This window comes from Procambarus clarkii, chromosome 52 (genome assembly GCF_040958095.1).
Source record: "Procambarus clarkii isolate CNS0578487 chromosome 52, FALCON_Pclarkii_2.0, whole genome shotgun sequence".
NCBI classification, from domain to species: domain Eukaryota; kingdom Metazoa; phylum Arthropoda; class Malacostraca; order Decapoda; family Cambaridae; genus Procambarus; species Procambarus clarkii.
The window spans coordinates 7,196,098-7,220,927 of NC_091201.1; the positions used below are offsets into that span (position 1 = coordinate 7,196,098).

Below are 24,830 nucleotides of genomic sequence, written 5' to 3' on the forward strand. Positions count from 1 at the left end.
AGTTGGTATTGTATAGTTGACCTGTGGAGACAGGGAGGAGCAATCTTGACTGGTCTGTTAGTTTGGGTAGGCGGTCCCACCTTGTTGTGTGGGCTCTGTTTGAGCAATGTTTTATAGTAGGGATAGATAGCTATTGTCTTCTTACCAGTAAGATAAGAATGGGATTATTGTGTGGATCAGAGTTAATAAGTGTTATCACTAAATTCTCAAATTGCAATGCCTGTGTGGACTGTAACTCTGGAGAGGAGATTCGAGACATAGTCAAATTTACACACAGACATCACAATAGCGTGAGGTATCAAATGAACAAATCCACCAGGGCCGTGACGAGGATTCGAATCTACGTCCGAGAGCATCCCAGACGCTTGCTTAATAGACTGAGCTACGACATGGTCAAAAGAGTTGAAACCAGAAGTTCTACTGAACTTACTTGGATCCTGCAGCCTCAGGAGAAGGTTTGTGTCTCGGAGAGGCTGCAGGATCCAAGTAAGTTCAGTAGAACTTCTGGTTTCAACTCTTTTGACCATGTCGTAGCTCAGTCGATTAAGCAAGCGTCTGGGATGCTCTCGGACGTAGGTTCGAATCCTCGTCTCGGCCCTTGTGGATTTGTTCATTAGTCAAATTTCATTGTTTGTGAACTTTAATTTTTGAGAGGAGACTTCACTAGATTTTTCAGCTACTGTGAACTTTAACTTTTGAAGACGAGTAATTGACTTTGCCATTCGTCAGTCTTAATGACTCTAACTTCAGCAGAGTTTCTTGACTCGGTCATAGTTTCAGTCATTGTGGATTCTGACTTGTGAGAAGAGTTTTTCGACTTTGTCATTTGTCAATCCATTTGGGACTTAGTTTTTCAGAAAGCAAAGTGATAGTTTACTGACGTGCGTTTACTGATGTTCATGCTGAGACATTAAACACACTGGTTACTTAACATCACCACTCACCATCTCCACAACTTAGCAGGCAGTCTTAAGCTCTCTAGTGTACCCATGGTATTAAGTCATCTTTCCTTAGTGACATCTAGCTACTGTGGCTTGTGCTTTGATAGTTAACTTCCTTGATAGTTACATAGTTGTGGGTATGTATCCCTATTGTAAATAAACTGTGTCATGTTGATAAGTTCGCCCCAGTAAACTGGTGGGTCTTACTTACCCTTTCACTCAGCCCTTTCACTCATTTTGAACTTGCATATTTGAATCCAGGAGTTTCACTGTTTCGTGGGAAAAGTTCTACTCCACGAGCCTTACTTGGGATTCATGACGTGACAAAACTCCCCCACACGCCTGTTCACAAAGTACCTTGTTTCTATTTGCTGCTTGAACAGGGTCATTAGATGAACGGCACCGTGCCAAACAATTTCCTTCCCGACTGGAAATGGCTTGTGTATGTAAACGTGCCTCAACTTGTCGCTGTGTCTGGCTACTGAAGTTCGCTCTAACATACACAATAACATTATTGTGCAGAACTGTGATTACAGCTGTACCACAGTAATTACAGCTGTATCGCAGTGATTACAGCTTATAACAAGTTTCTTATCGTGTTATCAGGTGTTTGCTACGGACTCCACGGGTGAGTGTGTTGACGGAGCATGACAAACACCGCTCAAACTTCGGGCGCCGCTTAACATGGTGACACAACGAGTCTGTTATCGACCACCTCCACACAGCGCCACCTGCCTTAAAGAACCGGGAACGTACAGCATATGTTAACGGTATGTATACCATACCGGTATACCGGTATATTTAGCATGTATGGAAGGGAGTACCACCTTGGGCTGGAAGAAGGGGACCCTTAGCCTCGGAGGAAACCACGCATAACGTATTAGAGGGAATGTTTAGATCCCCTCCAATACTGTTTCCGTGTGCTTTTCTCCTACCACCCGCTTCCTTTTGATTTTTTTTGCTTTATTATGTATTAAAAGGTTAAACCTTTAAAGGTTATTATGCATTTTATTATATATAAATAATAAATAAATATATATATATATATATATATATATATATATATATATATATATATATATAATATATATATATATATATATATATATATATATATATATATACATACATATATATATATATATACATATATATATATATATATATATATATATATACATATATATATACATATTACTGAAAACTCACACCCACTCACTCACACCCGCGACTGAGTTTTCAGTCGCATATAGTCCTGGGGACCATTCAGGCTTGTTCGCATTTGTGTTCCTCACGTGTGCCCCAAAGAATGAAGTGATTTGATAAAATGCTATGCCCAAGATTACCATCCGAGTGCCGGCGGGGAAGTGGTTCAAATAGTTTCAGCTATCACTTCCTTTTGTCCGGTCGTGATGGTCAAGCGGATTAAGGCGTCCTGTATATACCAGTTGCATTGCTCCTGGCAGTATGGGTTCGAGTCACTTCTGGGGTGTGAGTTTTCAGTCGCACATAGTCCTGGGGACCATTCAGGCTTGTTCGCATATATACATATATATACATATATATATATATATATATATATATATATATATATATATATATATATATATATATATATATATATATATATATATATATATATATATATATATATGGCTCCAGCTCTGCTCCCAGATACAGACTGCAGCGGATACAGGCAATGTAAGGGGAATGTATGACGGCATCAAGCAGGCCCTTGGCCCAATCCAGAGGAAGACCGCTCCTCTGAAATCTGCCACTGGCGAGGTGATTCAGGACCAGACACTGCAGCTGAAGCGCTGGGTCGTGCACTACTCTGAGCTATACGCCAGGGACAATGTGGTCACCGAAGATGCCCTGAGCGCCATTGAGTGTCTGCCTGTGTTAATGGAGCTCGACAGTGAACCGACCCTGGAAGAACTCAGCGATGCCCTAGACTCCCTTGCTTCTGGTAAAGCTCCTGGCAAAGATGGCATTCCTGCTGAGACCTTGAAGTGCTGCAGAGGTAGCCTGCTCATGGAGCTGCACGAAATTCTCTGCCTCTGCTGGGAAGAAGGAGAGGTGCCACAGGACATGAGGGATGCCAACATCGTCACACTGTATAAGAATAAAGGTGACAGGGGCGACTGCAACAACTACCGTGGAATCTCCCTCCTCAGTATTGTCGGAAAGCTGTTTGCTCGAGTCGCATTGAAGAGGCTCCAAGTACTTGCAGAGAGAGTTTATCCAGAATCACAATGTGGATTCAGAGCTGGCAGGTCCACCATCGACATGGTCTTTTCCCTCAGACAACTGCAGAAGAAATGCAGGGAACAGAAGCAGCCACTCTTTGTAGCCTTCATAGACCTGACGAAGGCCTTCGACCTCGTCAGCAGGGATGGCCTGTTCAAGATCCTCCCCAAGATCGGATGCCCACCCAGGCTCCTCAGCATCATCAGATCTTTCCATGAGAACATGAGGGGCACCGTGGTCTTTGATGGCCTAACATCAGGCGCCTTTGACATCCGAAGTGGAGTAAAGCAGGGCTGCGTACTGGCTCCAACCCTATTCGGGATTTTCTTCGCAGTTATGCTGCGGCACGCCTTCGGATCTGTCACGGAAGGCATTTACCTCCGGACCAGGTCGGATGGGAAGCTCTTTAACCTCGCCAGGCTGAGAGCCAAGACAAAGGTTCGGCTGAGGTGTCTGCGCGACTTCCTCTTTGCCGACGACGCAGCAGTCACTGCCCACTCAGCTGAAGACCTCCAACGGCTCATAACCCGCTTCAGCGAGGCCTCTCAGGCTTTCGGACTCACCATCAGTCTGAAGAAAATACAAGTCATGGGACAAGGAGTGGACTCCCCACCTGACATCGGCATCTCTGATTCCAAACTGGAAGTTGTTCACGACTTCGTGTACCTGGGCTCCACAATCTCTGACTCCCTCTCTCTTGATATGGAGCTAAACAAACGCATCGGTAAGGCATCTACTACTATGTCCAAACTGACAAAGAGAGTGTGGGCCAATAATAGGCTAACTGAGTATACTAAGATTCAGGTTTACAGATCCTGTGTCCTGAGCACTCTCCTTTATGGCAGTGAGTCTTGGACACTCCGCGCCCGTCAGGAAAGACGGCTGAATGCCTACCACATGCGCTGCCTTAGACACATCTTGGACATCACCTGGCAGGACAAGGTGACAAACAACAACGTCTTGGGGAGAGCAAGAATCACCAGCATGTACACAATGCTGAAACAGAGACGAATGCGCTGGCTCGGGCACGTTGTGCGAATGGGCGACGGCAGGATCCCCAAGGATCTCCTGTATGGAGAGCTGAGGCAGGGAAAGCGTCCAGTAGGCAAGCCCCAGCTACGGTACAAAGACGTATGCAAAAGGGACCTGAAAGCCATGGACGTCGATCTCGCTATATGGGAGACACTGGCTGCAGACCGTTCAGCCTGGAGGCAGTCTGTTCAACGAGGTCTCTCCAAGTTCGAGGAGTCACTTGCCAAGGAATCGGAGGCAAAGAGACAGAGAAGGAAAGCCGGTAACCAGGAAGACAGACCAGAATCGGACTTCGTTTGTGCTCGGTGTGGGATGGACTGCCACTCTCGGATTGGCCTCATCAGTCACACCAGACGCTGCACCAGGATTGACAACTAGGGCGCAACTCCATTGTCTCCCGAGACTGAAGGATGCCTACTACTATATATATATATATATATATATATATATATATATATATATATATATATATATATATATATATATATATATATATATATATATATATATATATATATATATATATATATATTTATATATATATATATATATATATATATATATATATATATATATATATATATATATATATATATATATATATATATATTAGTATATTTTGGTAGCAGTCTTTCCTGTAGACATATATTATTAAATATGACCGAAAAAGTAAGATTAATAATTCTAACACGAATTTTCTCAATCTTTCGTACATTTCTTTTCACTGTTGGTGGTAATTCAAAAATCAATTCTCCAAAATTCATTTTTATTTCTAGTCTGACGCGACACTTGAGCGCGTTTCGTAAAACTTATTACATTTTCAAAGACTTTAGTTTACATATACACAACTGAATAGAACTTACACATCTCCGATTTGTTTATATCTACATTTGAGTGAGGTGGATGGGGTGAGGTGGTATTAATAGGGTATTAAATTCATCAACACAAGACAGAACACGAAACAATGGGTATTGAATAGAAGTGATTGTAGAAAGCCTATTGGTCCATATTTCTTAAAAGCTTTTATATTGGAGCGGAGTCTTGAGGTGGGTAGAATATAGTTGTGCATTAATTAGCTGTTGATTGCTGGTGTTGACTTTTTAATGTGTAGTGCCTCGCAAACGTCAAGCTGTCTGCTATCGCTTTATCTATCGATGATTTCTGTGTTGTTTACTAGGATTTCTCTGGCGATGGTTTGGTTGTGGGAAGAGATTATATGTTCCTTAATGGAGCCCTGTTGCTTATGCATCGTTAAACGCCTAGAAAGAGATGTTGTTGTCTTGCCTATATACTGGGTTTTTTGGAGCTTACAATCCCCAAGAGGGCATTTGAAGGCATAGACGACGTTGGTCTCTTTTAAAGCGTTCTGCTTTGTGTCTGGAGAGTTTCTCATGAGTAGGCTGGCCGTTTTTCTGGTTTTATAGTAAATCGTCAGTTGTATCCTCTGATTTTTGTCTGTAGGGATAACGTTTCTATTAACAATATCTTTCAGGACCCTTTCCTCCGTTTTATGAGCTGTGGAAAGAAGTTCCTGTAAAATAGTCTAATAGGGGGTATAGGTGTTGTGTTAGTTGTCTCTTCAGAGGTTGCTTGGCGTTTCACTTTCCTTCTTATGATGTCTTCAACGAAACCATTGGAGAAGCCGTTGTTGACTAGGACCTGCCTTACCCTACAGAGTTCTTCGTCGACTTGTATCTATCGATAGATACAACGATAGCAGGCGGCTTGACGTTTGTGAGGCACTACACATTAAGAAGTCAACACCAGCAATCAACAGCCAATTAATGCACAACTATATTCTACCCACCTCAAGACTCCGCTCCAATATAGAAGCATCAAGAAATATGGACCAATAGGCTTTCTACAATCACTTCCATTTCAATAACCATTGTTTCGTGTTTTGTCTTGTGTTGATGAAATTAATACCCTATTAATGCCACCTCTTGTTCTGTCTTGTGTTGATGAAATTAATACCCTATTAATGCCACCTCACCCCATCCACCTCACTCAAATGTAGATATAAACAAAATCGGAGATGTTTAAGTTCTATTCAGTTGTGTATTTGTAAACTAAAGTCTTTGAAAATGTAATAAGTTTTACGAAACGCGCTCGTGTCGCGTCAGACTAGAAATAAAAATGAATTTTGGAGAATTGATTTTTGAATTACCTCCAACAGTGAAAAGAAATGTACGAAAGATTGAGAAAATTCGTGTTAGAATTATTAATCTTACTTTTTTGGTCATATTTAATAATATATATAAATATGTATGTATATTTTGGTAGCAGTCTTTCCTGTAGACATATATTATTAAATATGACCGAAAAGTAAGATTAATAATTGTAACACGAATTTTCTCGATCTTTCTTATGTTTCTTTTCACTGTTGATGGTAATTGAAAAATCAATTCTCCAAAATTCATTTTTATTTCTAGTCTGACGCGACACTTGAACGCGTTTCGAAATAATTTATTACATTTTCAATGACTTTTAGTTTACACACACACAACTATATCCTGCAAACACTAAACAGAGTTCTTACTTATGCTATTATTTAAACAGCTTTCATTTTTCATTTTATACCCGCATTTTGGTGAGGTGATATGTTACAACAGTTTTTGGATGAGGTGAACAAAACTTTCAACACAGGATAGAACACGAAACAATGGGTATTGAAGGTAAGAATGGAAGTAATTGCAGAGGGCCTATTGGCCCATATTTCTTGATGCTTCTATATTGGAGCGGAGTCTTGAAGTGGGTAGAATATAGTTGTGCATTAATTGACTGTTGATTGCTGGTGTTGACTTCTTGATGTGTAGTGCCTCGCAGATGTCAAGCCGCCTGCTATCGCTGTATCTATCGATGATTTCTGTGTTGTTTGCTAAGATTTCTCTGGTGATGGTTTGGTTGTGGGAAGAGATTATATGTTCCTTAATGGAGCCGTGTTGCTTATGCATCGTTAATCGCATGGAAAGAGATGTTGTTTTTCTTGCCTATATACTGAGTTTTTTGAGGCTTACAGTCCCCAAGAGGGCATTTGAAGGCATAGACGACGTTGGTCTCTTTTAAAGCGTTCTGCTTTGTGTCTGGAGAGTTTCTCGTGAGTAGGCTGGCCGTTTTTTTGGTTTTATAGTAAATCGTCAGTTGTATCTTCTGATTTTTCTCTGTAGGGATAACGTTTCTATTAACAATATCTTTCAGGACCCTTTCCTCCGTTTTATGAGCTGTGGAAAAGAAGTTCCTGTAAAATAGTCTAATAAGGGGTATAGGTGTTGTGTTATTTGTCACTTCAGAGGTTGCATGGCGTTTCACTTTCCTTCTTATGATGTCTTCAACGAAACCATTGGAGAAACCGTTGTTGACTAGGACCTGCCTTACCCTACAGAGTTCTTTGTGGACTTGCTTCCATCCTGAGCTGTGGCTGAGAGCACGGTCGACATATGCGTTAACAACACTCCTCTTGTACCTGTCTCGGCAGTCACTGTTGGCATTTAGGCACATTCCTATGTTTGTTTCCTTAGTGTAGACTGCAGTGTGGAAACCTCCGCTCCTTTCCATGACTGTTACATCTAGAAAGGGCAGCTTCCCATCCTTCTCCATCTCGTAAGTGAAACGCAACACAGAATTCTGCTCAAATGCCTCCTTCAGCTCCTGCAGATGTCTGACATCAGGTACCTGTGTAAAAATGTCGTCAACATACCTGCAGTATATTGCCGGTTTCAAGTTCATGTCGACTAAGACTTTTTGCTCGATGGTACCCATGTAGAAGTTTGCAAACAGGACACCTAGGGGAGAACCCATGGCGGTCCCCATCTACTTGCTTATACATGTGCCCATCCGGGCTCAAGAAGGGTGCCTCTTTAGTACAGGCTTGGAGTAGTTTCCTTAGAATGTTTTCTGGTTTGTCAAGAGGAGTACAGGCCCGATCATGATACACTCTGTCCGCTATCATCCCGATTGTTTCATCGACAGGTACGTTGGTAAACAGTGATTCTACGTCCAACGAGGCTCTTATCCCTGTGGCCCGTGTTCCCCGCAGTAAGTCAACAAATTCCTTTTGAGACTTCAGGCTGAAGGCGCAAGGGACATAAGGAGTCTGCAAGCCATTGAGTCATTTCGCCAGTCTGTACGTGGGTGTGGGTATCTGGCTGATGATTGGCCGACATCATCAGTCTTAGTCGACATGATCTTGAAACCGGCCATATACCGTTAATTGTTAAAGATTAAAATTCCACAGGATAGTTACCAGTTGCCACGTTATCCTGTTTCTGACATTTACCATATCACAACTATATTCGTTGTACATTTATTTGCTATATTTCACCATGTTTCGTCTCCAAGCTTTTCATAACGATCCAGCAGGTGAAATAGGGACCTTATGTTGTGCCAAGACGACTGAATTACAAACTCTTGCACACGAGTATCAACAAGATGTTCCCCATGGAGCCAACAAAAATGAATTGCATAACTTAATTATGGATCACCTCTTAGATGAAGGGAAGATTGACTCTGAAACTCACGAAACTTATTCTATTGCAGATAAACATGATCTGGCAACTTTGAAACTCAAACTCGAACTTGCAAAACTTGAAAGGGAGCAACAGCAAGAAGCTCTTCAGATCAGAGAACGAGAGGCCGCCTTGAGGAAAGAAGAACAAGAACGAGAGGCCGCCTTGAGGAAAGAAGAACAAGAACGAGAGGCCGCCTTGAGGAAAGAAGAACAAGAACGAGAGGCCGCCTTGAGGAAAGAAGAATAAGAACGAGAGGCCGCCTTGAGGAAAGAAGAACAAGAACGAGAGGCTGCCCTGGCGAAAGAAGCTCTACAAATAAGGAAAGAAGAAACTGCAATAAGGGAAAGAGCGGCTGTAATCAGGAAAGAAGAACAGGAACGTGAGACTGTACTACTCAGAGAGCGTGAGCGAGTACAGCTTGAAGCAAAACATCGTCACCTGGAGATGCAACGCGAGCATGATAAAAAGCAAGCGGATATGGCTATAGAATGTCGTCAATGAGAACTCACGTTGGAAACTACACACCACACTCAGCGCCAACAAGCTACCGCTAGTCTTCCAGTAAGTTTCAATGTCTCCCATGCAAGTAAGTTATTGCCACCATTCGTTGAGACAGAGATTGACGTCTTTTTTACCACCTTTGAGACCCTAGCTAATAAACTTAGCTGGCCTGCAGATCAATGGTCTACCCTTCTCAGAGTGCATATCACAGGTAGAGCTGCAGTTACTCTCAGTACCTTAGCGTCTGAGAATGACTACCAGACCCTGAAGCAAGCAGTTTTGGACGCCTACCTTCTCTCCACCGAAAGTTACAGACGAAAATTCCGTGATTATCTAAAGGCAAGTACCACCACCTTTTTAGAATTTGCCAATACCAAGAAAAGATATTTCATGAAATGACTGGAAGCAGCACATGTCTCTACATTTGCAGAACTCATCAACCTCATGCTATTTGAGGAATTCTTGAGACGTGTTCCCCCTTCCGTCCATTTATATCTAGCAGATAAAGAAGAAACCGACTACATCAAATGTGCGAAGTCGGCTGACACCTACAGCCTCATCCACCGGCTGACACCATCACCACCTCCCAGTAAGAAGTCTTGGTACAGTTACGATAAAGTGAGTACAGATGAAGCGAGCTCACAATTGTATTATAAGTAGTGCAAACTCTATGGACATACCATAGATAGATGTGCGAAGGCTCAATACAAGAGCAATGAATCTACTAAACACAAACAGACTCCTCCTAAGTCAGGTAAGCCTGTGATGAATGTTGGTGTTCATGTTAATGATCTTTCTCTCTTCAGTAAACACCTGTATCCTGGAACTGTCTCTACCAACGGTACAGATTCGGAGGGACGTTTCAAATTGAAGATCTTGAGGGACACAGCGGCTCTTCAGTCCATTATATTGAAATCAGCTGTGCCTAACATCACCTACACCGGGGAAACAGTCCTTATCACTGACCTCACTGCTACCACTCCGTATCCACTCGCCAGAGTCCATCTGGATTGTCCCTTCGTGACCGGTGAAGTCCAAGTCGCCATCAGGGAAAAGCCTTTTCCCATGCCTGGAGTGCAACTTCTCCTGGGCAACGACTTGCCAGAAGATCTGCAACCGTCCAACCTGATCACCACGGACAAACCCCAGGTGTGTACCTCTGTAATGGATAATCCCATCTTTGAATATGTTCCAGCAGAGGTCCAAGAAAGTGATAAAGTTTCTCCTCCGGTTTTGGTGACCACCCGTGCACAAGCTGCACGACCGCAACCAGCTGACTCTACTGCTACCGCAGTCCCTCAAGACCCTCAGAATCTACCCCCAAATCTTACCAGTTTGGAGTTCCGTAAGTTACAGAGGGAAGATCAATCATTAACACCATTGTTCTTCCAGGCTGAGACTCAACCTGACAGTATCCCTGGGTTCTTCCTAGAGAATGAGTTGCTCTACCGCAGATACAGACCCAGCAAGCTGAAGGAGGATGACGATTGGGCCAATGTCGAACAACTAGTGATTCCCACCAGCCTACGGCCCGATATTCTACACCTGGCCCACGGAGCTCTTTCTCACTATGGTTTCAACAAAACCTACCACGGAATCAGACAAGACTACTACTGGCCAGGTATGGTAAAAGACGTTAAAAAGTACGTACAACAGTGTCATACATGTCAGATGGCAGGTAAACCTAACATCTCTATTCCCCTGGCTCCACTAAAACCCATCCAGGTGCCTGCGGAACCTTTCCACAGACTCATCATAGACTGTGTTGGTCCTTTACCCCGGACCAGTTCTGGCAACGCCTATATATTAACTATCATGTGTCCTACTACCAGATTCCCCATAGCAGTTCCAGTAAAGAACATTACGGCTGCTACTGTGGTGAAACACTTATTGAAGATCTTCACCCAGTATGGATTTCCAAGAGAGGTTCAAAGCGACTGTGGCACCAACTTCACCAGTGATCTCTTCAAGAAGACACTGGAGGAGTTCAACATCACACAGGTACTGTCCAGCCCCTATCATCCTGCTTCACAGGGTTCTCTTGAACGTAGTCATCAGACTATTAAAGCACTCCTAAAGAAATTCTGCAATGACACCTTGAAGGACTGGGATAAACAACTTGATCTCATTATGTGCATTTTCAGAAGTCTCCCCAATGAGTCTTTTGGAGTATCTCCTTATAAGATGCTCTACGGACGTAAGTGCCGTACTCCTCTCAAAGCTTTCAAAGACTCTCTACATAATGCCACCTTCAGTGACCCTCAGAATGTGCCCCAGTTTCTTCAAAACTTAAAACACATTCTAGAGAGAGTACGTAAATTATTTGCTAATGACAATCTATTGAAAGCTCCGGAGAGGATGAAGACTCATTTTGACCAAAGCAGCAAATTAAGGAAATTTAAACTAGGAGACTTCGTGTTGGCATATTTTCCTATCCCAGGTTCTCCATTGCAAAACAAGTTTTCAGGACCCTACCGCATCAAGGAGTGCAGAAACAATCACAACTACGTTCTTGAGACTCCAGATAGGCGGCGGAAGACCCAGTAATGCCACGTCAACCTCCTGAAGCAATATCAAGGTACTCCCCCACTGTGTTGGCATCAGTCTCCACATTTAAAGGTCCATACCTCCACAGTGAAACCTTCCCTGCTTCTCCCGAAAGCACTAACACCGAGTCGGTGCCTTCCAACTCGGAAATCCTTACTAATCTTCATACCTATTTGCAGGACAATAATAGTACACCTTTCATCAGAATCTTCAAGGAACACCAGAAGTTGTTCAACGATGATCCACACGAGTGTAATGTGGTTCAGCACGACATCCAACTACTCCCCGACACCCGGCCGATTCATCAACCTTTCTACCGAATCAGCCCGAGTAAGAAGGAAGTCATGCGTGCTGAGGTACAGTACCTCCTGGATTATGGGCTGGCCACCCCTTGTGAGTCCCCTTGGGCCTCACCCTGCATCTTGGTGCCAAAACCGCATGGTAAGATGAGGTTATGTACCGACTATCGGAAATTGAATCTTGTGACTGTCAAGGATGCGTACCCATTACCTAGAATAGATGACATCCTTGACGCCATTGGTAATGCGCGGTACCTATCGAAGCTGGACTTACTAAAAGGATATTACCAAGTATGTTTGACGGAGCGAGCTAAGGAAATATCTGCCTTTACCACTCCTTTTGGCCTTTACAGATACGAACGCCTTCCATTTGAACTATGAAATGTCCTGGCCACCTTCCAGCGAGCTGTCAACCGCGTCATCCAGGGTTTAGATAACACCTACGCCTACTTGGATGATATCGTTGTGGCAACCAACACCTGGAGCGAACTATCTGCTCCAGCTGCAACGATTATTTGCCAAGTTCCTGACATCCGGCCTCACCATCAACTTGGGCAAGTCCACCTTTGCCAAAGGTAAAGTGCGTTATCTTGGTCATGAGATAGAGAGTGGCAGCATAGCTCCGTTAAACATACATACCCTAGCCATCCAGCATTACCCACAGCCTACCACCAGGAAGCAGCTCCTGCGCTTACTTGGTCTTGCCTCCTACTACCGTAGGTTTGTGAAGAACTTTAGTACGGTGGCGACACCATTGATCACTTTAACCAGCCCCAAGCAACGGTATCATTGGACCATGCAGCAAACCGTTGCTTTTGAACAACTTAAATTCCTGCTCTGTTCTAATCCTATTCTCGCCTCGCCAGATATCACGAAGCCTTTCATCCTCCATGTCGACGCCAGTGGTACCGGCATCGGGGGTGTCCTGATGCAAGAACGAGTCGAGGAGATTCTACCTGTTAGCTACTACGGCTACAAGTTAAAACCACACCAGAGGAACTACAGCACGATCGAAAAGGAGCTCCTCTCCATCGTCCTGAACTTGCACCACTTCGAACCGTACCTACAAGGTACTCGGTCTACCACCATCTACTCGGACCACAATCCCCTACGCTTCCTGCAGCAAGCCGAATTCAACAATCAACGGCTTCTACGATGGGCTTTATATCTGCAGAATTTCAGCCTGGAGATCTTCTACATCAAGGGTTCTGACAACATCATAGCAGACGCCCTCTCCAGAGTCTATGAGGTAGAGGACAGCTCCACCTACCACTCTACCACCTGAAGACGTAACTTCACCCGGAACCGCAGGCTTTTGCAGGTAGCACGAGCCGGATGAACCGACGGCCGACACAGAACGGCAGCAGCCTCTACCACAGGGGGAACCAGGCCACACACAGCAGGAGGCTCCGCAGCCACCCCAGCACCCAGCACATACGGGACCCTAGTCACGGACACAGGGCCAGGCGCAGCATCTGAAGACGAGGGAGAAGACTAGCGACGTCACACAGGGAGCTCCAGGAAGGCCCACGGAAGCAGCTGGGACAGCAACAGGATCAGGCAGACCAACCGACAGTACCGCAATACTCGGAGGAGGGTCGGCAACAACCGGAGGAACGTCAGGCGTCGCCAGGGGAGCCGCAGCAGCAAACGGGACTCGCAGCCTCCTCATCATCTATCACCGGAGACTGCCTCCAGTGGGAGCGGCGGGAAATCCTCTTCTCGGAACAAGTTGACAGGAGCAGCTGGGGCCTCAGAGCACCTCAGAGGTCAGGATAGTTCGCGGGGGAGGGGACGGACGTGTCGTCGTTGCGCTCCGTTAAAACACTGGAATAAACCGGGCTTTTTTAGGATTACAACCATGGATTACGGCCCACAGTGATCACCAAGTGCATAGTGACTCATAGGAAAGTTGAATACAGAAATAAACAATGGAACTTTGAGTTAAATACAGAATAAAGGTGGTCCCACGTGGTGAGCCAGTGCCACCAGGCTCGTGTGTACAGGCATAAGCGATATATATCAAATATAGCGAGCAGTGATACATTGAACAGTGAAGTGGAACGTGTAACACAACATATAAATTAGTGGATAGTGTTAAAGAATTGTACATACAAAAAGTATAAATGTAAAGTTGTGGAGGAGGCATCACACGTGGCTGTTTACACCACAGCCACGAGGCCTACACAGTGTAGGGGACGTCCCGCAGTAACAGTATACTCCCTCAGTGATAATATACTGGCAATATATACTGTAATACGGGCAAGTGGATCTAGGAACTAGTAATAGAGTAAGTAAATAACATTGCAAGCTGGAAGAAAGCAGAAATTCCCTTAGGATATTACAGGCAAATAATCAGTATATAAATATAATAATATAAAAATAATTTTTATTTAGGTAAGGTACATACATAAAGAGATTTTACAAAGTTTGTTGGCTTTATAGATAGAGCTAGTACATACAATGCCTAAAGCCACTATTACGCAAAGCGTTTCGGGCAGTAATCAAGTAACTGGCAACCAATCTGGTAACTGGTAACTGGTAACCAATCAAATCAAGTAACTGGCAACAGGTGGCATCCTGCCCCCGACCTGGGACAAACAACGGTCAACTAGACGGTCCCAAGAGGACCATATTTTCTCCACAAGGCGATAAGTACCCCCACATAAACTTGAACATATAAACATATGTAATATTATAAATATACTGTATACATATTATATATGTGAGGGAATGTAGATTCCCTCAGCTAGTTTTCCTAGTTTTCTAGATTTGGCTAGTCGCTCTAGGTACTCTAGTCAAGAAGTTTTCAAACTAACATACACTTGTGGGGTGTTGGATGAAAGCTCTTGCTATGGCCACCCAGGCCACCCGCGCGGCCAAACCCCCATGGGAGCCGGTCGGCCGAGCGGACAGCACGCTGGACTTGTGATCCTGTGGTCCTGGGTTCGATCCCAGGCGCCGGCGAGAAACAATGGGCAGAGTTTCTTTCACCCTATGCCCCTGTTACCTGGGCCCCCTTGGGCCCCTTGGGCCCCTTGGGCAAAACGTACCCAAGAAGCCCCCCCCCCCCAACTCCACACACCCTCCATTCTGGCTCGTCGTCAACCAGCCAACTACCCATCCCAGCCTGCCTGCTCCTGACTGGTGACTCGCCGACCACACACCTGCACACTGCACCTCAGCGCCATCTACCTGAGTCGACGTCTGAGCCTAGACCAGCCATCAACTTCAGAATATTCTTTGTGCTCTTAGAGTTGACATCTCTCTCTGGCATACTAAGCTCTCTGGCTTTTGTATACTAAGGGAGGTCTCAGCCATAGCCAATAGTCTCAGCACCATTTTACCATTTATTATTGTGTCTCACATTGTTTTTTGCATTTATCTTTGTTATTCAATTACACTATTCATTTACCCGAGATTTCTCTTCATTTTCATTTATGTTTAAAGTAAATATTAATGTTTCATTGTTCATACTTTGTGTTTTACGTGTTCCTCCCTCTCACTTACCACAGACAACAGGCAAGCAGTTTATCTTTTTTTTTGTAAGTGTGACCAGGCATTGACACCTGCCATTGGAGGACTGCCGAACATCTATACCCCAACACTTTCCCGTCACAATATATATATATATATATATATATATATATATATATATATATATATATATATATATATATATATATATATATATATATATATATATATTTTTATATATATATATATATATATATATATATATATATATATATATATATATATATATATATATATATATATATATATATATATATTTCGCAAATAATATTGAGTCCCGAAGAGTAATATGTTCTCCTTCATTGTTGCAACACCCACGCTCTCTCTCACTGTTGCAACACCCACGCTCTCTCTCATTGTTGCAACACCCACGCTCTCCCTCACTGTTGCAACACCCACGCTCTCTCTCATTGTTGCAACACCCACGCTCTCTCTCATTGTTGCAACACCCACGCTCTCTCTCATTGTTGCAACACCCACGCTCTCTCTCATTGTTGCAACACCCACGCTCTCTCTCACTGTTGCAACACCCACGCTCTCCCTCACTGTTGCAACACCCACGCTCTCTCTCATTGTTGCAACACCCACGCTCTCTCTCATTGTTGCAACACCCACGCTCTCTTTCATTGTTGCAACACCCACGCTCTCTCTCATTGTTGCAACACCCACGCTCTCTCTCATTGTTGCAACACCCACGCTCTCTCTCACTGTTGCAACACCCACGCTCTCCCTCACTGTTGCAACACCCACGCTCTCTCTCATTGTTGCAACACCCACGCTCTCTCTCATTGTTGCAACACCCACGCTCTCTCTCATTGTTGCAACACCCACGCTCTCTCTCATTGTTGCAACACCCACGCTCTCCCTCACTGTTGCAACACCCACGCTTCTCTATTTCTCCAATAAATGAACACAAAACAGAATGCGAAACAATGGCTATCAATTGGATAAGTTTAGGTTCAGGATAGAATTGAATTTAAATACTTTATTCGTAGAAGCTTGTTTTGTACATTTATCGATGTGATTAGTTTACACAAATTTACAGTAAATTTACAGATCGTTACAGTAATGGCTTCGCTAAATAGGTCGTTACAACAGGCTGCGCTAAACGGGTGTAAAATAGTGTAAATCAAAGATTATATATTGGATTCAAGTGAGCAACATTTTGCTTACAGTTTGAAAGATGATATACAATGGAAAAAAAAGTGTAGTTTACCATTAGAGCAGAGACGATTGTGTCAACACTTTACAAAAGTAGGAAGATGAGAATACAAGTTAAGGGTCTAATATTAGCTAATCATTCAATGAATTTATTATAAAATGTTCACACCCTCAACTCTCTCAATCAACAGATTCTAGGGCATCCCGGATCTTACTCCCAACACACAGCTCATGTAACCTGGATCTGGCTTCAATAGGAATCAAAATGGGTGTCAATAATGCATGTCTCTGTGACAGAAGTTCCTTCATGATTTCCAATACCCAGCCAGGGGTGTCTCCCAGCTGGCTACCAGTGTTGTCCTCTACACCCGCGCCACCATTATGTATCTCTCTCATTCTTAACTTGGATTTCTCACAAGTTCATATTTCTGGAAAAGTTGGCGTAGCCAGGGACAAGTGAATGCCTGGAAATAGAGATGAATGGGTTTGCTGGATGGATGATTGATATCATTCAATAAAATTATATCATTCGCTTGTGAATTATTTCTTCAAGTGTTGGTGTTGAGCATCAGGCCTGATACGAGATGGTACCAAGACTGAGGTACCAAGATTCGTCTTTGAACATTTCCTCCATTCACAATTATGTTTACCAATTTCAGCATTTAAAAGTCCCATAAGTCACATATAAACAGGCTTAGATATTGACTGTACACTAACAATACTTTCGAGCAGGTAATAACATCTCTGTACAATAGCATCCACAAAATGGACAAGTGGGCCCTTGGAGGAATTACTGGTAAATCTTTGGTTTAAAACAAAGTTGTTGACTTTGGAACAGTTTATCAGGAAAGAGACCTAGGATTCTTGGGTTGTTTCAAACGTAGGTTTAACAAGTGTATGAACTATCCTGGGTGGATATGGCTTGTATCGTACATTAGGCCTTCAAAAGTTTCGTTAATTCTTGCTTTTATTATGACGGCGTTCTTCAGGATGCATCCCACAACAGCTGTCCATTGCCAAGTACGTATTTACTGCTAGGTGAACAGAAGAACCAGATGCAGTGCAACGCTCCTCAACGTCTCGGCCTACACTGAAATCCAATTTGGGTCCAACCAGTTTTTGTGGATATATATCCACTTATGATAAGTTAGTTATGACCTATAGGTGTATTACAGAACAAGGAAATACATGTACCTTGTCTGGCTGTTGTTATAGATTCATCTACTCGGAACATGTTCCAAGTAGCACGGGCTAAGGTGAGCCCGTAACTTACCTGGCACAGGAGCGGGGCAAGTAGCACGGGTTACGGTGAGCCCACAGTGGACTTACCTGACACAGGAGCAGTGCTGTCCACGGTGTCTGGCTATACCATTATGACTATAAAGCACTGGAAAGGGATCAGGATAAAGATTTGGGAAGGGACGGGGGATGGAATGGTGCCCAACCACTTGGACGGTCGGGGATTGAACGCCGACCTGTTTGAAGCGAGACCGGCGCTCTACCGTCCAGCCTAAGTGGCTGGTCTTTAGAACAGAGAGACTGCTTAATCAGCGACACAGAGCGTCATATGGCGCCACACCATGGATAGAGAGGCGTCAGTAATGTTTCCCTTTCAGGGTACATAAATAAATCGAATTACCACATAAATGTTAAGTTAATAGTTCGAAATTTATCATATCTTAGGTAGTTAACTGACGGCTCTGATAAAAGAAGTGATCTCGCGTTAATATCGAAAGTTTAGAGTAGAGCGGACACCTCACATCCGCCCTGTTTAACCACTTGTGGTGGACGGTAGAGCGATGGTCTCGAGTCATGCAGGTCGACGTTCAATCCCCCGACAGTCCAAGTAATCCTTAACCTGACCCCTTTCCGAGTGCTATATAATCGTAATGGCTTGGTGCGTTCCACTGATAAATCCCTCCATCCCTCACGTGCCCCAACTAGGGACAAAGTACCTAGTACAGGGGATGGGGGAGGAGGAGGGGACGAGGGAGTTGGAGATGGTGGGAACGAGTGGACGGGGAAATGGAGAATGTTGGGGAGGAAAAGGGAACAGGGGAGAGGGGGATGGTGGGGGAGGACGAGGGGACAGGGGAGGCAGGGAATGGTGGGGAGGACGAAGGGGGGGTTGCGGAATGGGGAGTGGTTGGGAGGACGAGAGGACGGGGGAGCGGGGAATGGTTGGAAGGACGAGAGGATGGGGGGACTGGGTACAGTTAGTCTATATAAATAAAAATGTAAATGTTCGTTTGTTCAATATCGATATTCTCCGAAAGTTCTTCACCGATTGCTTTGAAATTTCCACACAATATTCCATTTGCATCCGAGAGGTTTTTTTTATATGCATGCTATATAGATGTCACATCTGTGAGAGGAAAACCATGCTTTTTTTCGAAAAACTGTGTTTTTTAAGAGGTTTTCATGTAAGGGAAATCTTCGAAACCTCTTTACCTATTTCTTTGAAATTTTGATACAACGTGCATTTGAATAGGCATTATACCTACTATATACATGCCTCACCTGTGACAAGGTAAAAACATTACTTTTCTTTAAGAAACAACACCATCTATTGCACGTAAGAGCAACACACACTATACTATATATGCTACAATTCCATTTCAATGTTTTCAATTTCATTCATATATTGAATTTTCATAGATTTCAATTTATTTTCATTTTGATATAATTATTTTGTGTGACATTGCATTGGAATTGAGCTGTGTTGTTTACCATACCGTTTATTTTGTGAGTATAGTCTATTTTTTATTTTTTTTTATTTATTTTTTTAACTGTTTTTCTTATATTTCAGTGATGGGAACATCAGATCATTTGATGTTCCCAATTTTCTGATGGGAACGTCAAAAGTTTTGGGAATGCATCGGACGAGGGCGTGGGGAATGGTGGGGATGACGAGGGGGCAGGGGAGGATGAGAAGACGAGGGAGTTGGGGATGGTTGGGACGAGGGGACATGGGAATGGAGAATGGTGGGGAGGACAAGGGGACAGGGGGAGTGGGGGATGATGGGGAGGACGAGGGGACAAGGGGAGTGGGGGATGATGGGGAGGACGAGGGGTGGGGGAGTGGGGAATGGTGGGGAGGACTGGGAGTCAGAGGGAAGGTTGCTGTGGCTCAGTAACGCACATGTGTTGCTGAGCCACATCAACGTATGACTGGGAACAGCTAGTTATTTAATAAGGGTGTAACAATGACGCCATTCCTACGACAACCAACAACACCCCACTTAGCTATTGCTCTTCGCCACAGTTAACTACCTAATTATATAGTGTGCCAAGACGGCCATTGAAAGTCTTAACAAAATAACATAAGGCTTTGGGAACCAGGATATTTACCCTAAGCTTCATGGGACGATTTTGGCCACATCAGATTTGCTTGGTCGTGATCCTTGCATAAATGATATATTGTCTTGGTAATCTTTTCTGTTTCAGGAATTTAATGTTAACGCAGGCTTAGTGCCCTTCAGGAGGTTTGTGTCAATTGCAGACATAGTAATAATAATTAAACTTACAAGGTCAAATAATCTTTACCAGTAATTTCCAGTCATTCCATAAATTCATGTGATATGTTGCAATAAACTACTCTACTTCAGTGATAGTTTAATACTGAATAATTTATTTTAATAACCAATTATTATTGGAAGTTAGGCTATCCAGGAATCGATTCAGTCACTAGTACTTATTGCACTAAATATCATTTAATCTCTATGGTAAGATCTTAATTTAGATATTGCCAGCAGTTAGTGAGAGCAGCACTTATCCTGTCAGGACCTTCCTCACTGTACATATTGAACCTCTCGTAGCCAGGACCTGCATCATCTACCACAATGTTGTAGCTCAGCTGTTATTTGTAGTTTCCTTTAATTTATATAAATAAATACATAGCTTCCTTCTTCTAATGTAACATAATTTGTGAGAAAGTGTTATCAATAACTAAATTATAGTTGTGACCCGATTGCTCTAATGTGCTAGATAAAACAAATGAACAGCCAATGTAATTATAGCCTGTCCCAGTGAAATTTTAGTGTGATAATTAGGAATCATTGGGAATAACGAGTCCCTTCGACGAGCCCCTGCCCACTTGTCCCCGTCAAGGTCATTACAGAGATGGTGACCTTCAGGCATATTTCCTGCTGCATATTGATCAACGCCAAAAAAAAAAACACAAAAAGATGTTTAGAGAACTGAATTGAATTATCAAGATAAAGCGCCAAGCCATTACGACTATATAGCACTGGGAAGGGATCAGGATAAGGGAACGGGATGGGACGGGGGGAAACCAATGGTGCTCAACCACTTGGACGGTTTGGGATTGAACGGCGACCTGCATGACGCTCTACCGTCGCTCTACCGTCAAATCCAAGTGGTTGGGTAGATGTTTAGAGAGTTGCTCCATCTCTATAACTCAACCGTCAACAACACAACCTACCGGTAACCCACCTACGGCACAACCACCTTCTTGATCACCATAGCCCGTGCTACTTGGAACTTGTTCCGAGTAGCTGAATCTATAACAACAACAACGGTTATAGATAGGAGCTGCCTCGTATGGGCCAATAGGCCTTCTGCAGTTACCTTTGTTCTTATGTTCTTATGTTCTTATCAATCTGTCTTCCTATAAAGAACGTCGCCTTTCGCTCGTTTGCATTACAGAAGGGCAAAAACTATCATACTAAAAAATGCTAGGCTCGCGAAAGTGAGGTCCTGTCCCGTTTTCTGTTTTTGGTCCTCTGGTAGGTTAGGAGAGGACATTTTATATTTACTGTTTTCTTGACGTTGGGAAACCTTAGGAGGATGAACAGTGTAGACATATGTGTGTGTGTGTGTGTGTGTGTGTGTGTGTGTGTGTGTGTGTGTGTGTGTGTGTGTGTGTGTGTGTGTGTGTGTGTGTGTGTGTGTGTGTGTGTGTGTGTGTGTGTGTGTGTGTGTGTGTGTGTGTGTGTGTGTGTGTGGCCTGGTTCCTGTCAACAGCTAAGTTGCTGTTATATTAGTAGTTCCTTATTATAGAGAGTCAGAAAACTGAAAATCCCACAAAACGGTAGTATCAAATGAGACAATAATTATTTAAATCAGCTTAATGTGTCAGGAAAGACGAAGTGATACTTTGTGTCGTTAATTATTATCAGTAGATAGAAAATAATAGCTATTTAAAATTAAAATTTAGATTACAATTCTTTTTTTATAATTCAATAAACATTTATAACATTTATTCGACAGTGAGGCGTCAGTCACAGTGAGATGGTTTATTAGCTGAGCTCCAATTGTATTTTTATTAATTGTATTATCATTGTAATAATGGAAGGTGGAGTGAAGGAATTGATGAATCTTTGTGGAGCTCTGAAGGCAGAGGTGGATTTCCTGCGAGATGAGATCCGACAGATGCAGTAACTAAAACATATGAAACAACATCAAGAGGAAGCAAAGAGGAAGAGCAGCAGCAGAAAGCCTTCGTCTTGGAATGTCACAGACAAGGGTCTTCACAGGACTCTAAAAAGGCCACCTACAGATATTGTTATGACTTGTTGCTGTTGCCAACTCGTTGGAACCTGTGGTAGACGGGGTTTGTTTGGGTTTAAACAGTTAGTTGATAGTGGTATGGGAATTGATATGGAGAAAGGAGGAAATTAAAGTATGTGTTTGTTGGAGAGACAAATTGGCAAAATGAACAGGGAAAGAGAAGGGCCTCAAAATAACAATACACTTAAGGTATATCGCACGAACAGTAGGAGTCTAAGAAACAAAATAAACAATTTAAATGCTCTTGTCTGCACAGAAAAAAATAGATATTATTGCACTTACCGAAACATGGATGAATGTAGAAAATAGAGAATTATTAGCTGAATATCAAATATACGGATTTATACTATTTCACACAGATAGATATATTAGACGAGGAGAGGGAGTAGCCATATATGTTAGGGAAAATTTGAAATGTAGTCTCAAAGAGGGAATCAAAACTGAGCCAAATACAGAAACTATCTGGCAATATTAAACGAAAAAGCTAAAATCATATAATAGGAATTTTAGACAGGCCACCAAACTTAGACAGAATGGAAGCAAAGCACCTATGGGATGAAATATGTAGAGCATCTAGGTGAAGCAGTATTTCTGTCATGGGTGACTTTAATTTTAGTGGAATATATTGGTTTAACAGAACAGGGAATAATGAAGCAGAAGATTTTCTAGAGTTAATTGACGATTACTTTCTTAATCAACACATTAATGAACCAACGTGGGAAAATAATATTTTAGACTTAGTGTTAACTAACAGGGATACACAAATTAATGACATCAAGGGCAACACTTAGTGGGCCAGACAAAGGCTTAGGGCCCGTGCAGGAATTTCCCTGCCCCCCAAAAAAATGACATCAAAATAGGGAGTAAGCTATGGAACAGTGATCACAAAGAAAACAGATTTAGCATAGAATGGAATAGATTTGTAGGAGAAAATTCTGTTAAAGTGCCTGATTTTAAGGGTCTAAGATTTTTTATTTATTTTTTTTTTTGGGGGGGGGGTTAAATGGATGGGAAAGTCCTGGGCATGTAGGGTGGGCCGGTCTTGGAGCGAGACGTGAACCCCCGCAATGGGTGATGAAAAAAATGGATTTCGATGTGGATTCAAAATATAACTTATTTAAAAATGTTCTAAGCAAAGCACAGGAACGTAGTATACCATACAAATTGAATAGATCGAATACTAATGACCCAAAGTGGAAAACAAAGGATCTGAAGAACCTTAAAGGTAGAAAGAGAGCTTGGTACAAAAGGATTAGGAATGGGGAAGTCAGTTTAGAACAAAAATTCGTCCAACTGGTTAGAAATGTTAAAAAAGAGATGAGGAGGGCAAAAAGACACTATGAAGTTCGAATGGCATGGCAAGCAAAGACAAATCCTAAAGAATATTTTCAGTCATATCAAGCAAAGATTAGAGAAAGGATAAGTCCATTAAAAACTGTGACAGGTCAGATAAGCGATAATGACGAAGAGATGTATTGTATTTTTAATAAATATTTCTCTCTGTATTCACTAAAGAATGTCTGAACATTATGCCTTCAGCTGAACCCAGTGGGGAAGTGGACAGGTTGACTGGTTTAGCAGTTACCAAGGAGGATGTAATTAAACAAATAGTGAAACTCATGCCAAACAAAACCCCAGGTTTTGTTTGGCATGTTTGCCAAACAAAAGGCATGTTTGTTTTGTTTGGCAACGCCCAGGGCCAGACGAAGTGTTTGCCAGGGTGTTTAAGGAATGCAAAGAGTAGCTTTGCGAGCCAATGTCTACCATATTTAATAAATCATTAAAGTCAGGCAGAGATCCAGAGTCGTGGAAGGTTGCTAATGTGGTTCCTTCTTTCAAGAAAGGAGATAGATCACTTGCGTCAAACTATCGGCCAATTAGCCTAACGTCTATTGTGGGAAAGTTACTTGAACCGATAATTGCAAATACCATTCGCCTTCATCTTGAAAACCCTAAATTAAAATGATTCACAACACGGCTTTGGAAATGGCCGTTCATGTTTAAGAAATTTGATATCATTTTATTTCAGCATAGTTGAGACAGTTGATAGTGGTAAGGTTTGTGATGTTGTGTACCTTGACTGTAGCAAAGATTTGATAGAGTGCTACATGAAAGACTAATTAAAAAGATAGAGGCTCATGGTATTGGGGGTGCTATATTAAGATGGATTACGGCATGGCTATAATAAAGGATACTGAGAGTTAGTAAAAATGTGGGTTAAGTCAGACTTGTTGTTGTAAGTTGAATGGCTCAAGGCTCTGTCCTGGGACCTCTGTTATTCATAATATATATATATATATATATATATATATATATATATATATATATATATATATATATATATATATATATATATATATGTATATATATATATATATATATGTATATATATATATATATATATATATATATATATATATATATATATATATATATATATATATATATATATATATATATATATATATATATATATATAAATGATTTAGATTCAGGTTTGAGCAGCAACATTTGCAATTTTG

The 24,830-nt window shown here is 42.4% G+C and overlaps 1 long non-coding RNA gene across 1 annotated transcript in view; it reads left to right on the forward strand.

The window, feature by feature from the left end:
* Nucleotides 1–1,598: 1,598 nt before the first annotated feature.
* LOC138351995 (uncharacterized) overlaps nucleotides 1,599–24,830 on the forward strand; it is a 30,400-nt gene continuing 7,168 nt past the window's right edge. Inside the window, exon 1 of the long non-coding RNA XR_011222681.1 lies at nucleotides 1,599–1,711. This is a non-coding gene — a long non-coding RNA (uncharacterized lncRNA). The remainder of the gene's footprint in view (nucleotides 1,712–24,830) is intronic.